Source organism: Humulus lupulus, chromosome 7, assembly GCF_963169125.1.
Source record: "Humulus lupulus chromosome 7, drHumLupu1.1, whole genome shotgun sequence".
NCBI lineage: Eukaryota > Viridiplantae > Streptophyta > Magnoliopsida > Rosales > Cannabaceae > Humulus > Humulus lupulus.
Genome location: NC_084799.1, coordinates 136848021 through 136863681, shown reverse-complemented (window position 1 = coordinate 136863681; position 15661 = coordinate 136848021). Strand labels below are relative to the sequence as shown.

Sequence of the window (15661 nt, the reverse complement as noted above, 5' to 3'; positions counted from 1 at the left end):
AGTAGAGTTCACCCATCAGCCGAATGGAGGAAGAAGTGAAGAAGGGGAGCAGCCTGTTATAGAGGAAGAGCGAGGGGGTCTGGAGGAATGGAGTCTGCATGTTGATGGGGCGTCCAATGAGGGAGGATCTGGAGCGGGCATCATGATGACAGGGCCCGAGGGACACAAAATGTATTGCACAATCCGGTTCGGGTTTGAGACCTCCAATAACGAGGCAGAGTACGAGGCGCTCCTGGCTGGCTTGCGTTTGGCCCAGGAGCTGAGAGTGACGCGCCTTCGTATCTTCAGCGACTCTCAGTTGATGGTGTACCAAGTAAAGGGGGAATACCAGGCGAGGGGACCCAAGATGGCAGCCTACTTGGAAAGGGTGAAGGGCTATCTGGGATGGTTAGTGGCATATAGCATAGAGCAAATCCCCAGAGAAAGGAATACCCATGTTGATGCACTCGCGAAGCTGGCGTCCACCAAGGACGGTGATATCTTGGAGTCGATACCCATGGAATACTTACCCAAACCCAGCATCGAAGGCGCGGACGTGCATATGATTAGTGTCCCAAGGGAGTCTTGGACTAAGCCGATCAAAAGATACCTGGAGGAAGGAACCTTGCCTGCAGACAAAAACGAGTCCCGGAGGTTGGTGTACAGGGCCGCTAGATACACCCTGGTAGATGGGGTTCTTTACAAGAGAGGGTTCTCAATGCCACTCCTGCGGTGTATGGAAGGGGAGGAGGCATTGAGAGTATTGCATGAGATACACGAGGGAGAGTGTGGCAACCATGAGAGCGGACCCTCCACCGCTAGGAAGGCCATAAGACAAGGATACTACTGGCCCTCCATGGAGAGAGACGCGCATGACTTTGCCAAGAAATGCGACAAATGTCAGAGGCACGCCAACTACCCTCGGAAACCCCCAAGTGAGCTAACTAGTGACCAGCCCCTGGCCCTTCTCTATCTGAGGGATAGACTTGATCGATGCTCTTCCTGCAGGCAGGGGTGGAGCGAAATACGCGGTGGTAGCAGTGGACTACTTCACTAAGTGGGTAGAAGCAGAACCCCTCATGAAGATAACGGCCAAGCACATCACCTCTTTCGTCAACAAATTCTTTGTTTGTAGATATGGAGTACCCTACAAAATTATTTATGACAACGATACCCAGTTCGAGGGGGGAGCTTTCGAGGAGTATTGTAGAGGAAGGGGCATAAGGAGAAGTTTCTCCGCGGTCGTACACCCACAGGCCAATGGACAGGTGGAGGCCATAAACAGGGTCCTTAAGAAGAACTTGAAGGCAAAGCTAGAAAAGATGAAGGGAGCCTGGGTAGAGGAGCTACCAAATGTGCTGTGGGCTTACAAAACCACCCCACGCACGACTACTGGGGAGTCCCCATTCTCCTTGGCCTACGGATGCGAGGCCGTCTCCCGGTTGAGATGCAGGTTGAGTCCCTCAGGGTACAGGCGTATGGAGACGAGGCCAACCGCATAGCTCTGGCTGAGAGCTTGGACATGCTTGAAGAGAAAAGAGAAAAAGCACAAATGAGGGTGGCAGTATACCAACAGTGCGCCGCCAGGTACTACAATTCGAGGGTGCGAGAGAGAACTTTCAGAGTTGGCGACCTGGCGCTAAGGAAGGTACTCCCTAAAACGCGAGACCCAGGAGCAGGAGTGCTTGGGGAGAACTGGGAGGGGCCCTACCAGGTTGCTCAGCGCATACCCCCGAACACTTATAAGCTGGCGCGCATGGACGACACCATCATACCTCGAGCATGGAACGCGGAGCACCTTAGGAAGTACTACCAGTAAGGCACCCACGCCCAGTGCTAAAAGGACAGGTGTTGTACGCTATCTTAGTATGGTAGAGAAGAATCAAAGAGGTTACTTAGATAACCTCCTGAGTAGGTGTGAGTCTTTTTTATTTTATTTTCTATGAAAATCTCATATGTATCGTTGTAGCCAGAATTTTATGAATGAAACTGTTTGCAACTTCGTATGTACTTTTCTTCACTACACGGGCATCAGCCAAAGTGCCTGCCGAAATAAATTTCACCAAGCACTTGGGGGGCAGGACAGGAGACGAGAACATGCAACTGGAAGGGGGAACCTAAAAAGGACCCTCTAACGGAGGATCCTTAAAAGGACCCCCTGCCCTCCTAAAACAGAGGATCCTAAACCTCGCCCTCCTAAAAGAGAGACCATGACCCTAAAAGAGGACCCCTTATATCAGGGCCCTCAGGGCCCTAAGCGAAGTCTTGACAAGGCATCTCCTGGGATCACAAAGATTAGCTACCCTTGTGAACATCAAGGAGGCCATAGGGACTTACAAAAAAAAAATGTATGGTAACGACAATAATAAGTCTAGAGCGGCCACCAAGCCGTCTAGCCAATAATAAGTTTAGCCAATATATGGTAACGACAATAATAAGTCTAGAGCGGCCACCAAGCCGCCTAGCCAAAAAGGGTCCCAAAAGAGACCCTTGCAAAAATAGTACTATGAATAACGACGAGAAGGACGCTTCTCGCAACAAATAATAAGCGCGCGCAAGAATATATAAAAGGATAGTTAGGACCCAAGGGGTCAAAATATCCTTATAAAAGTAATCAAGAGGCACCAAAAGAGGTCCCACTGAACCCTTTCACATGGGTTCCGAAGGACCTCCAGCCTGGTAAATAAAAGAGGGGAACCAACCAAACCCCATCATACAAGCTCAAAAGGACCTCAAATGCAGTAGAATAAAAGATAAATAGCAACACATGTATATATACATTGAAAAAGAAAGTTTTGAAGACAGTACAAGAGTTACCAAAGAAAAATAGTAATGACAGTCATATTACAAAGGCCCAAAATACAAAAAAAAGGAAGAGAGCGTGCACCCATGGAGGGCTAGCTGGCAAATGTTATGAAATAACTACTTCAGGGCCTCCTACCGCGGGCACTCCACATGGCCGCTTGAGCGACGGCGTGCTCACCAAAAGAAGAGAAATCGAAATTAGGATCCTGCGTCCACACGTTGTAAAGGGCACGGTCTATGGACCTGTGCTCGGTGGTAGCCTTCTCCGCCTCCAAGGAAGCATTTCTCTCCTGCGACGACTGAAGTTCGGCCTTGAGGGCCTCGACTTTGGCCTCCAACTGGGTAACTCTCTGCTGCGACACGACCGCGATGGCCTTGGCCTCCTGGAGTTCACGCTCCAAGCGAGTAACCTGGTCCTGTAGCTCCTTGGCCTTGGCCCTTACTTTCTTCCTCTTTAGTAACAAGTTGGAAAATTTGATCCGGACCCTTGACAACTTAGCCTTGGTTTCATAAAGCTCTTTCTCAAGCTCTTGAACCCGTGCTGCAAGACGGTCCCTCTCGATGCACAACACGGAGAGATGGCCAGCCGAGTCGGCAAACCGCAAAGCCACAGTATAGGCCTGCACAAGAAAGTTAACAACAACAACAATAAGTGACAAAAACAAAAAAAATATATGCATAAACACCTATACATAATAGGGCTGACGCGAGGTGCGGGGACTCACCCAAGTCATGGAGCGCCTTAGGTTCTCCCCAAGGTCCGACTGAGTCACGTTCCCAAGGCCATTCTAGTCGGATACAGGGAGGCTCGAGGCAAGTTGGGTGTATCGCTATCCGTAAGACGTTGCCATCCGAGTCACCCAGGGCTCCCCATCCGTACAGGGGCACCTGGCTGGATGAGGACAGACGACCCGCTTGCCGAAGCGAGAGGGGGGGCAGTGAAAGTGGAAAACTGAGGCTCTGGTAGATCAGAGGGAGGCTCTGCAAGGTCGGCGTAATAAGCCCCCGATGATCCAGGGTCGAGAGGAGCCTGAGGGAAGGCGTCGTAGCCCTCAGAGCCAGGGGAAACATAACACCCCGGTGCGACATGCTGGTCATGAGGTTGGAAGGCCATGTCCTAGTCATAGGAGTCATAAGGGGGGCATCCCCTGGGGGACAAGGATCGCTGGTGAGGTCCCCCGCGTTCAAGGGGGGCTTTCCCCGGCACCTCCTCAGCCTCACCATTGTCTGGGAGAGGCTCAGCCGGCGCAGCCATTGTCTTCTTAGACCCAGGAATCGACCACAGGAACTTGGGGTCCGAGACCGGGGACAACTAGTGGCGGTTGAGATTTTCCATGGTGAATAAGAATGTCGCCTTCTTCATGGCGGGGTCGGCATTAATGAGGTCCTTCACGGCATCCGCCTCCGACCCAACGACCGCGGGAACAGAAAATTGCTCTGCATGATCCACGCCATTGTCAGTGCAAACATGAGTGCAAAACAGTAAGTTCTAACAAAAAGAAAAGGAAGACCAGGGTACTTACTGGGGGTGGCGCGGAAGTGTTCACGAACAGAGAGAGGGCCCTCAACAAAGAAAAATTCTTGTTTCCAAGACCCCGGATTGGACACTGAGCCATCTATCAAGGGGAGCTCGTTATTGGCCTTTTGCAAATAGTAGAAGCCCTTGGACTTGGGGGATGCCATGAGGTTGTATAGGAAGTGCACCTCTTGCACCGTAGGAGCGCGTTTAGTCAGTTCCTTGAACGCCACAAAAAGGCAGCTTAGGGTCAACCAACTGTTGGGTGACAGCTGAAGGGGGGCCAGGTCGAAATAGTTAAGGACTGCTACGAAAAATGGGTGCAAGGGAATGGTGCCACCCGCCTTCAAAATATGCTCGCTCAAAGCCACAAGGCCGACCCTAGGGTGGTCGGCCCAGCATGCCTCCTGGGGAGCGTATAAGGCGTATTCTGGGGGAACACGATAGTACTTCATGATTTCTTTCAATTTATTCTCGGACACATGCGACACCATCTCGGACGCCAATAAAGGAGCATCGTCCTGTTCCTGGATAGATACCTGTCAACATGCCCTCGGCATATCTGCAAAATCAAAATAAAAATGTGAGGAAGAGACAGAAGACTTGACCTTCCATTTTTTTCCTCCTAGCAAGAGTTTTCCATCGAGGGAACGACGGCGGAAGCACTGAGCTAGGAAAAACCGAGACTAGGGGCTGAGGAGAAGCGGAGGCAACCCCATGACCGTCATCAAGCGAGGATGGGTTGGGAGGTTCGGGTGGAAGGTGTCCCTCCATAAACTCCAACTCCCACTGCAATTCAAAAAGGGTCATCCTAAGGCTCGCTACATGGTCACTAAGGTCTGGGGGGGAAGGTGCTCTGTCTCCTCTAGACACCGAGTCGATTTTGCTCTCCACCACCCAAATTTTACGCCTAAGTTCAGCCATGTACTCAAGATGGCGGATACGGGCCTGCCTTAAGGAGTCATAGTCCTGGTAGGGGTTTTCCTCAGGGGACTCTGAATCAGAGGACAGGTCAATAAATTCAACCCCTGGAGGTATGTCGAACGGGCCGTCACTGGCCATTAGACCTCGTCCCAAAAGCGAGAAGGGGTTCACGTATAAATGAGGAGATGGCTACAAAACACAAAGGAATAGGCTTAATATCTCTAGGTGCAAACGTCCTAAATGGCCCACTACAGGGTATAAAAAAGGGGGGCATGCATGTGATCAAACTCACTACAAGCTTAGGCCAAGGTACCCCATCCAGAGCAACGCCAATTTGGACCCAATGAATGTGAGGGAAAAAGAAAATATACCTCAAGCGGTTAAGATGGAGCGTAGTTGGGGTCGAAAGGAGGTTGAGGGAAAAAAGGCACCAAAGGGTCGAAAGTACGCGTCTGCAAAAATAGACCAATAGGATGTGTTAGCCTCCAAATAGACATGCCAAAAATTAGCTTATGTAAAAAAAAAAGTGAATGATGAAAATGAAATGAAAAAAATAAAATAAATGAAACTATGGCAAAAGTGAGGTTGTGGGGGATTGAACCCCTTACCTCTTAAAAAAGGAAGGATTCTCCAAACCACTAAGCCAAGGAAGTAAGGTGTAAATAATAGGCCATGCATCAAGGCCTATTTATAAGAATTAAGGAGAATAGTCTACAAGAGCACCTAAAGGTCCTCTTCTAGACTGGGGGGCAAGTGTGGACGCTCAATATTCCATGCCTGTAAAAGATCCCAGGCGCATGCTAAGGTCCTATGAAGGCCTAAACGTGTGTCTGAGTCATGGGACGCTCGGGCCATCGCCCTTTGGTAGTAGCCTCGCATCAACTCATGATGCCTGAGGTCCCAGCCGCATCACCCTAGTCTCGCTTGGCCATGCCCCAGGTGCGCATCGACGGCCTCGCTCAGCCACGCCCCAGGCACGCAACCCGCCTCGTGCGCACCTCCGGCCTCGCTCGGCCACTCCCCAGGCGCGCGGCTCGTCTCGCGCACATACCTCTGGCCTCACTCGGCCATGCCCTAGGCGTGCGGCTCGCCTCTCTCGGCCACGCCCCAGGCGTGCATCTCACCTCGCGCGCGTAACTCCGGCCTCCCTCGGCCACACCATAGGTGTGCGGCCCGCCTCGCGCGCGCATCTCTAGCCTCGCTCGGCCACGCCCCAAGCACGCGGCCTGCCTCACGCGCGCACCTCCCATCTCGCTCAGCCATGCCGTCAGGTGGTCATGCAGAAGAGGCCTCGCATGGGAGTAGGGGCCACGTCGTTAGATGGCCGTGCGGAGGAGGCCTCGCGAGGGGATAGGAGCCACGCCGTGGCCATCAAAGTCTGAGTGCCATGGGAGCTACGCCATCAATAGGCCTCCTAAGGAGGCCTCGCGAAGGGATAGGAGCCACGCCGTGGCCATCAAAGTCTGAGTGGCATGGGAGCCGCGCCACCTAGGGCTTCGCGAGGAAGGCATCTTGCCTCGCGCCCTTAGACATCTATCGAGGCCACATGCTTATCACCTATGCTCGTGGGCGACCTCGGGGTGCTTCAGGCATCTCGAGCCAAGGACCCAGGACCCTCGCCTCACGCCACGACCATTACATGCACCATGTGCCCCATTCCCTATACCTTGAGACCCCAATGCTCAGAGGTTCGGGTACGAGTCGAATGGAGCATACTTGTACGACCTAGTACTGAGTACGGTCGTTAAGACCCTATGTGTTGAGTACGGACACCCGTACCAGTGGGGGAGTAAGACTGCTGGGATAGGAGTTATGGCCCGTACGTCTACGGCCAGGAGTCAGAGTCGACACCACTACCACCTGCACCAATATGTCTGTCACCACTCCTCTGACATGGGTACGGACAAGTAGTGGAGGCGTCCTCCTGATGCCTGCCCCTGTACTAGATGCAAGACCACAACCTCTGAAACCACTCTCCTGACAGAGTACTTATGTACCACTTGGTCTTCTGGACCACCATGTATCCAAGGCCATTAGAGCCTGCTATAAAAAGAACCTCTCTCCCACATGGGGGGGGGTTGGAAAATTTACTGTAGCAAGTGCTTGAGAGTGAATGAAAGATTGATTTCTCCATTGTTGTTCTGTCATTGTTTTTGAGTTATTGCTTAAGTTTCTACAACTTTTTCATTGGCTATCTTTACTTGATAATTTTTTCCAACTCAACTTAGTTGACGAGTTCTCACCGTCAACACGTGTCACTAAACAATAAATGTGCTAGGGTTAAAATGGTTTTGGTCTCAAAAGATACATTTCATATCTTCAAACAAATTTACATTTGGGATCCCAAAAAAAATAGTGTTTAAAAGTTGGTTTACAAATTTCCACAATACAGACTACCGTCAGTCACTCTAAGGCAAAACAGACATTTAGAGCTCTTATGTTCCTGTTATCCTCTCAAGCGTGATAACTGAGCAGCTGATCATGTACATTCTGCTCACAGAGCTCTCCGAGTCAGGACTGATCAAGCTTGCCCTTACCTTTACCTGCACCACGTAGCACCCGTGAGCCAAGGCCCAGCAAGAAAACACAATATGCAACACAAACATCAATAACAGATAGTCAATTTTTTAAGCATGATCAAACACTTAATACTCCACAATAACCACTCAACACTTGTTCATAACCAATGACACAACTAATCACAAATAACAATTAAGTCACATAATAGTCACAGCCGATAACTTAGGCCGCACCCTCTGTTTACCCCACTGACTCCAGCACGCTTAAACCGAGCTCAGTGCATAATAAGCTGTCCTCGGCTACCAGTGGCCAAGCCACGCCCTGTGCGCCAGTGTAACCCTTGACAATCTTAGGCCATTGGTTCACTATTTACATGGCATAATACCATCCTTTCAAGCATACATATTAAGGAGCCCTTAGTCCCATTACAATTATACAACCGGGTGCAATTTTCTTACCTTTAGTTTTTATGTTCACTGATTACGAGCGACACTCCTCGAGCACGATCCATTCCCGAGCCCTAGCTGTAACACCTAGTCATAACCAAGGTATTGGATTCCACTAATATTCAAGTAAAGGTTTTCGGGTACAATACTAGCTTCCGGGACATCGAATTCCACCAAGCACGGTGGGGAAATCGATCCCAAGCACCCTAGGGTAGACTCCCGCGCCTAAAATCCCCAAATGTTCAAGAATGTACCAAAGGGCTACAGCCCTTGAAGCCTATCCGTGGCCCGCCTCTAAAATAGAGCCCAAGGCCCCCAGCAAGCAGACACGCACCGCGGCCCTGCCCAAGGGCTCCGCGGCGCTCTCCCCTGGTCGAGCCTCCCTGGCTCTCTTGTTTCGTAGGGCCACAGCGCTCTAGAACAGAGTCGCGGCCCTCCCCTTCGTGCCCAGAAAATCAACCATTTTTAGCATCCAAAACCAATCGAAAGAACCCTAATTCAAAACTCACTACTCACAAAACTTTTATCATGACTCTAACAACATAATCCAACAAAAATTCAGCCTAAAAACCTACTAAAACTCCATTTTGATTCTCTAAAACCCATCAACTCAAAACATCAAAACCAGACATGCAATACTCAAATTTAAACCTCTAAATTACGAGTTGAAGCTTACCTCTTTTGCTGAACCACTTCCTTGACAATCTCTGGGCTAAAACCCAAGCACTTATCTTCAATTCAGCCCTTAAACATCAAAATCATAATCACCTTAATATTCAGCCAAAAGCTTAGAGTTCTAACACCCAAAAACACAATTCAACTCTTACCTTAATCTTGATTGAGTGACCCTTAGTCTGAACTAAGCTAAGCCTTCATGAATTCCGCTCAAACACAGAGTTTTCCCTAGCTGATTCCCTTAGGTTTTCTGTAGTTTTCTTGGGAGAGAAAAGAGAAGAGAAGAGGAGAGAAAGCATGGGTCGGTTTATGTTTTATTCCCCTGTTTTTTTATTAACTTAATCTAATCATGGCCAGTTAAGTCAATCCTGAGGCTCAAGGTACCGGAAACGTCCCCGAGGGCAAAACGGTAATTTTCCCCAATATTCCCGCCTAAGCTTTCTATCCTCAAATATATCTCCATATATTTATTTCCATAACCCGATAGTCTAAATAACTACCCGATAGTCTAAATAACTACCCGATACCTAAAATACCCCTGACTTATCCATAGTCAAATATTAAGCCCCGTTGTGACTTTTCCACGCTAACTAGCTCCCTAGGATCGCCTCAAGTCGCACTCTGCAAATCTGCCCACATAATACTGTGGTTCTCACGGATATGACATTTAACCACATTTACATTCATATAATCATACAAGCATGCCTATCATATAATCATGCATTAAATCAATAAATTCATTCACGGGTCAATTATGCCTTCCCAGCACACTAATCAAGGCCCTTAAGCCATATTAGTGATTTTGGGTCGTTATAGATATGGCACGGAGAGATCAGTTTGTGCGAGGGTTGAATGTTATGATCGCTCATGACATCAAGATGACTTTGGATCCAGGAACTACCACATATGCACAGGTGGTGGAGAAGGCCCTTACTGCTAAGGGGGTCAAGAATCACATATGGAGATAGGGCCCTACGAGGTGCGATGCTCGGAGGATGGTACCTCCTTTTACTAGTTCTAGTCAGGGTAGTGGCTCTAGTGAGCAAAAGAGGAAGGCCCCAGATTCTTTTATTCCTCCTGGTTCAGATAGGAGGGCACGAGGTGCTTTCATCGGTCGTCAAGGTGGGGGAGACAACTGGAGGAGTTTCCTAGTGTGTCCTCGCTGCAGGCGGCGACATCAGGGAGAGTGTAGAATCAGAGCTTGCTTTACTTGTGGGAGTATTAGTCATCTGGGGAAGGACTGCCCACAAACCAGGAAAGAAGAATCGAAGCAGAGCAACAACCTCACTCCTGCCAGAGTATTCACCTTGACACAGACTGAGGCTGAGGCTAGCCCCTCGGTCATGACAGGTCAAATTTCTAATGCCGGTTCTTCATTTACTGCATTGGTTGATTCAGGGGCTACTCATTCATTTGTATATGCTAGAGTGATAAATCAGTTGTGTAGACCTAGTGATTTTTATGCTAGGGTATTGAGGACTTTGTTGTCGACTGAGGAACTGGTAGTCTGTAGCAAATGGGTTAGAGCATTGCCAATAGAGATTGATAGTAGAGAGTTATCTATGGACTTGATTGAGTTAGCGATGGATGACTTTGATATGATCCTATGAATGGATTTGTTATCAAAGTACAGGGCGACGATTGACTATAAACGCAGGATGGTGACCTTTGAACCGGAAGGGTGGGTGGGGACAGTGAGTGGACCATGAGTACCTATGATTTTGGCACTGAAGGCTAGAATCCTAATGTAAGAGGGTTGCACAGGATTCCTAGCGAACATCGTGGATACCTCTAGGAGACTGGAGGAGACCAGATTAGTATATGAGTTTCCTAATGTGTTCCCATCAGACTTGCCAGGGTTACCACCACACCGAGAGATCGAGTTCTTCATAAAGTTGGCATCAGAGGTGAAGCCAGTATCTAGGACACCTTATAGAATGGCTCCAGAAGAGTTGAAGGAACTGAAGATTCAGTTGCAGGAGTTACTGGATTTGGGATTCATCAAACCAAGTTTTTTGCTATGGGGTGCTCAAGTGTTGTTCGTCAAGAAGAAGGATGGGTCCTTAAGGATGTGTATTGACTACAGAGAGTTAAAGAAGTTGACCATCAAGAATAAGTACCCAGTACCTAGGATCGATGACTTGTTTGACCAGCTACAGGGGAAAACAGTGTTCTCTAAGATTGACCTTCGGTCAGGCAACCACTAGTTAAGGATTAAAGAGGAGGACATACCAAAGACCGCATTCTGTACCAGGTATGGACAGTATGAATTCCTTGTTATGTCCTTTGGATAAACCAATGCCCCAATAGCCTTTATGGACTTGATGAATATGGTCTTCAGGGATTACTTGTACAAGTTTGTGATCATATTCATCGATGACATACTTGTGTACTCTTAGTCAGAGACAGAGCACGAGAAGCATCTTCGCCTGGTACTGCAGCGGTTGAGAGAGCATGGGCTATATGCTAAGTTCAGCAAGTGTGAATTTTGGTAACCCCAAGTAACATTTATGGGCCATATTGTCCGTAAGGAGGGAATTCTAATGGATCCAAGTAAGATTGAGGCAGTGAGGGATTGGCCGAGGCCAAGCAGTGTAGCAAAGGTTAGGAGTTTCTTGGGATTAGTAGGGTACTATTGGCGGTTCGTTGAGGTATTCTCCAGAATAGCCACACCATTGACTGAACTGACACGTAAGAAGACCAAGAATGTTTGGACAGACAGATGTGAGAACAGTTTCAAGGAGTTGAAGCAGTAGCCACACCATTGACTGAATTGACACGTAACAAGACCAAGAATGTTTGGACAAACAGATGTGAGAACAGTTTCAAGGAGTTGAAGCACTGGCTGATCACCACTCCAGTATTAAGTCTGTTGTCAGACAATGAGAAGTTCGTTGTCTACTGTGATGCTTCGAGGCGGGGTTTAGGGTGTGTATTGATGTATGTTGGAAAGGTGGTAGCCTACGCATCGAGATAGGTGAAGGAGTATGAGCAGAGGTATCCCACACATGATCTGGAATTGGCAGCGGTGGTATTTCTACTAAAGGTTTGGAGACATTATTTGTATGGGGAGAAGTGCGAAATATACACCGACCATAAGAGCTTGAAGTACTTCTTTACTCAGAAGGATCTAAATATGCGCCAGAGGCCTTGGCTGGAATTGGTAAAGGATTACGACTGTGATATTTTATACAATCCTAGGAAGACCAATGTGGTGCCCGACGCGTTGAGTTGGAAGGGCCTAGAAAAGTTATTCAGTTTGAGGCAGATATTAGATAGGATAGCTGAAGAGATGACTAGATTAGGTATTGAATTGATAGTTAGTCAGCTAGCCAATATCACACTTCAGTCTACGCTCCTTGAGAGGATCAAGAATGCATAGAGGGAGGATCCCCAATTGAGGGAGCACACAGAGGACGTCTTAGCTGGAATGGCTAAGGACTTTTCTATTTCAGTGATGGGTTTACTAAGGTACAAAGGTCGGATTTGCATTCCGATGGATTTTGGCATCCTGCGAGAGATTTTAGATGAGTCTCATACCACCCTCTATTCCTTACATTCGAGTACAACGAAGATGTACCAAGATTTGAGAAACCTTGTATTGGTGACTTTGAATGAAGAGGGATGTGGTGGATTACGTGGCCAAGTGTTTAACTTGTCAACAAGTAAAGGTTGAACATCAGAGGCTGGCAGGGTTGCTACAACCTTTAGGGATTCCAGAGTGGAAGTGGGAGGATATGACCATGGATATCGTGGTTGCATTACTGAAGACTATGGGACAGTATGATTCAGTGTGGGTGATCGTGGATAGGTACACCAAATCAGCCCACTTTTTGCCTGTTAGGACAACTTACACAGTGGAGTAGCATGTTGAATTGTATGTGAAGGAAATTGTGTGACTACATGGTTCTCTGAGGCCAATAGTATCCGACATGGACCCCACCTTCACCTCTAAGTTTTGGGAGAGCCTACAGAAGGCTATGGGTACACAATTGCAGTTTAGTACTGCCTATCATCCTCATATGGATGGACAGTTTGAGATGATGATTCAGATACTAGAGGATATATTGCGAGCCTGCATGCTGGATTTTGGGGATCTTGGAGTAAGTATCTCCCTTTAATTGAGTTTTCATACAATAATAGTTATGAGGCAACTATTGGAGTGGCTCCGTATGAGATGTTATATGGGAGGAAATGCAGATCATCCATCCATTGGGATGAGACGGGTGAGAGGAGGTATTTAGGTCATAAGGTTGTTCAGAGGACCAATGAGGCGATTGAGAAGATTAGAGCTCGAATGCTTGCCTCTTAGAGTCGGCAGAAGAGTTACTCGGACTTGAGACGCAGGAGTGTAGAGTTTCAAGTCGGTGATCACGTATTTCTTAGAGTTTCTCCTTTGAGAGGGGCAAGTTGAGCCTTAGGTTTTTTGGCCCCTTTGAGATTTTGGAATGGGTTGGAGAGGTAGCCTACAAGTTGGAGATGCCTCCAGCTCTATCAAGGGTTCAAAATGTATTTCATGTATCCATGCTCCGGAAGTATGTATCAAATTCTACGCATATGTTGAGTTATGAGAACTTGGAATTGGATCAAGTTTATCTTATGAGGAGAAGCCAGTTCAGATCCTAAACCAAAAAGATAAAGTCTTGTGGAATAAGACCATCTCCTCAGTGAAGTTTTGTGGAGGAACAATAGAGTGGAAAAGGTGACTTGGGAGCTTGAGTCTGATATGCCGGATCGATATCCCAAGTTATTCAAGTAAATTTCGAAGACGGAATTTCTGTAAGGAGAAGATAGTTGTAGCGTCCCAAAATGTGTTAATAAGGCTTAGGCCCTTGATTAGCATGCTGGGAGGGAAATAATTGATTTAATTATGCTAATATATGAATTTAATGATTATGTGATTAGAAATGCATGTTTAGGTGAATTAAATATGCATGTGGACCCAATTTGGTTATTATGGACATATTTGTAATTTTGGCACATTAAGGGCATAAATGTAATATATTTGTATGTTGTGATTGATACCACGAGAGTGTAGTGATATATTTGTGATGTGCGATTTGAGACGATCCTAGGGATCAGAATAGTTAACTAGTCACAACGGGCCCGGCTCGGGAGGAGCCTAGAGTTATTTTGGGAATATATTACGTGATTTAGATTATCGGGCAATGGGTAGTGATTTAATGTCTGTTTTAAGTGTTTTGGGGATTAAATGGGAATTTACAGGGACACTCGAGGAATTAGCGGGATATGGAAAATGACGGGATTGCCCTTGGAAGAATTAAATGATTTAGAATGAACTTAAGGAAATTTTGGGTATTTTGGGATTTAGGCAGCTGGAGTTGAACTTAGCCACAATACAATTCTAGAACTTAGAAGAAAACAAAACAGACTTCCTTAGTTATCACATTCTCTCTCACGGTTCTCTCTCCCTCTCCTTGAAGCTTAGAAGTTGATGAATTTTGGGGGACTTTAGGCCAAAGAATTGAAGAATTAGACTTGTTGTGCTTGGATATTATCTCAAGGTTGAAGATATCACAAAGGTAAGGATTCAAATTTGATTTCTTTCTGATGAATTATGTTTGAACTATAGGCTTGCATGTGAGTGGATTCTAAGTTTGGTTTTGAGTGTTTGGTGAGTATATGGAATTGTTTTGGCGATGGTTGTGATTTTTAAGTTATGTAGATGAGGATTCTAGGCTTAATTTTAAGTTTTGGTGGTATTTGGAGTATGAATTATGGATTTAGGCTCGAGGAAAACATAGGAAAAATGGCTGGTTTCTGGGTTTCTAAGGCTCACGTCGCGGCCCATGTGTGCGAAAGGGCTTGGGGAGCCCCTAAGATTGCCCAGGTGCCGCGGCGCAGGGCATAACGCATCGTGACCCTTATCCTTCAACAAAGAGAGCTCTGCTCTTTGACTTGTAGCGGGCCACAGCCGTAGGGGGCAGGCCGAAGCTCAAAATGGGGAAAAATGGGAAATGAAGGTTTCAAGCTTGGGAACCCAAATGTTAAGGTTCAGAAAGGATTCTAATACCAAGTTTAGTAGAATTCAAGGTCCCAGAGGCTAAATTAATATTCTGAAGCTATTATATGGTTTAGGGCTTGATGGATGGTTATTATAAATGTGTTGTGAGTAGGTTTTCAACAAAGCTCAGGTTAGAGGACTTTGCTCGAGATCGCAGTACTCAATCAACTCGGGACACATGTAAGAAAATTTTTGTTCCCATAGAGAAGGGCATGGCCCTATTGTTTGTGTTTCAGGGTGTGGCCCTATTTTTTATGTTTAATATATGTGAATGTTATGTATGTTTATGAATGAATGGTGAGGGCCGAGAACGGCGAAGGCCGGGAATGGTGAAGGCTAAGAACAATGGAGGCTGGGTATGGAAAGGGGTCGGGATCGACATTGAGCACACTGAGTGCAGGCCGCTAGGGCGAGACCCTCCAAGGGTGTTGTATCCACCCGTTTGGTGAAGACCGCAAACCCAGGGCATGGTAAAGCACATGGGTCAATGTAGGCCTCTATGTGTTTAGTCTATTAACTGTTTTGTTGTATATTGTTGGATTGATATGTTATATGTTGATTTTTCTTGCTGGGCTTCGACTCACGGGTGCTCTTTGGTGCAAGTAAGGGCAAAGGAAAGGTTGGCCAACCATGAGTTAGAGAGCGTGGAGTGATGAGTACATGTTCGGCCTACCTGGCTGCCATGACCAGTGTTATTTTGGGAAATGTAATGTAATGATATGTTTTGTCGCTTAGGTCGACCAAAATTATATTTTTGAGTTGTAATACATT

The 15661-nt window shown here is 47.2% G+C and overlaps 1 protein-coding gene across 9 annotated transcripts in view; it reads right to left on the bottom strand.

Annotated features, from left to right (window-relative positions):
* The window catches only part of LOC133788656 (probable CoA ligase CCL7), a 62671-nt gene that overhangs the window by 16500 nt on the left and 30510 nt on the right, over positions 1-15661 (bottom strand). For 5 of the 9 annotated variants that reach the window (XR_009873314.1, XR_009873312.1, XR_009873319.1 and 2 more), the window contains one exon: positions 7484-7767. The exons of the other annotated variants lie outside the window; for them this stretch is intronic. The gene's annotated coding sequence lies outside the window, so the exon portion shown is untranslated. Of the gene's footprint in view, positions 1-7483; positions 7768-15661 lie in introns of those variants that run through there. 9 annotated transcript variants of the gene reach the window in all.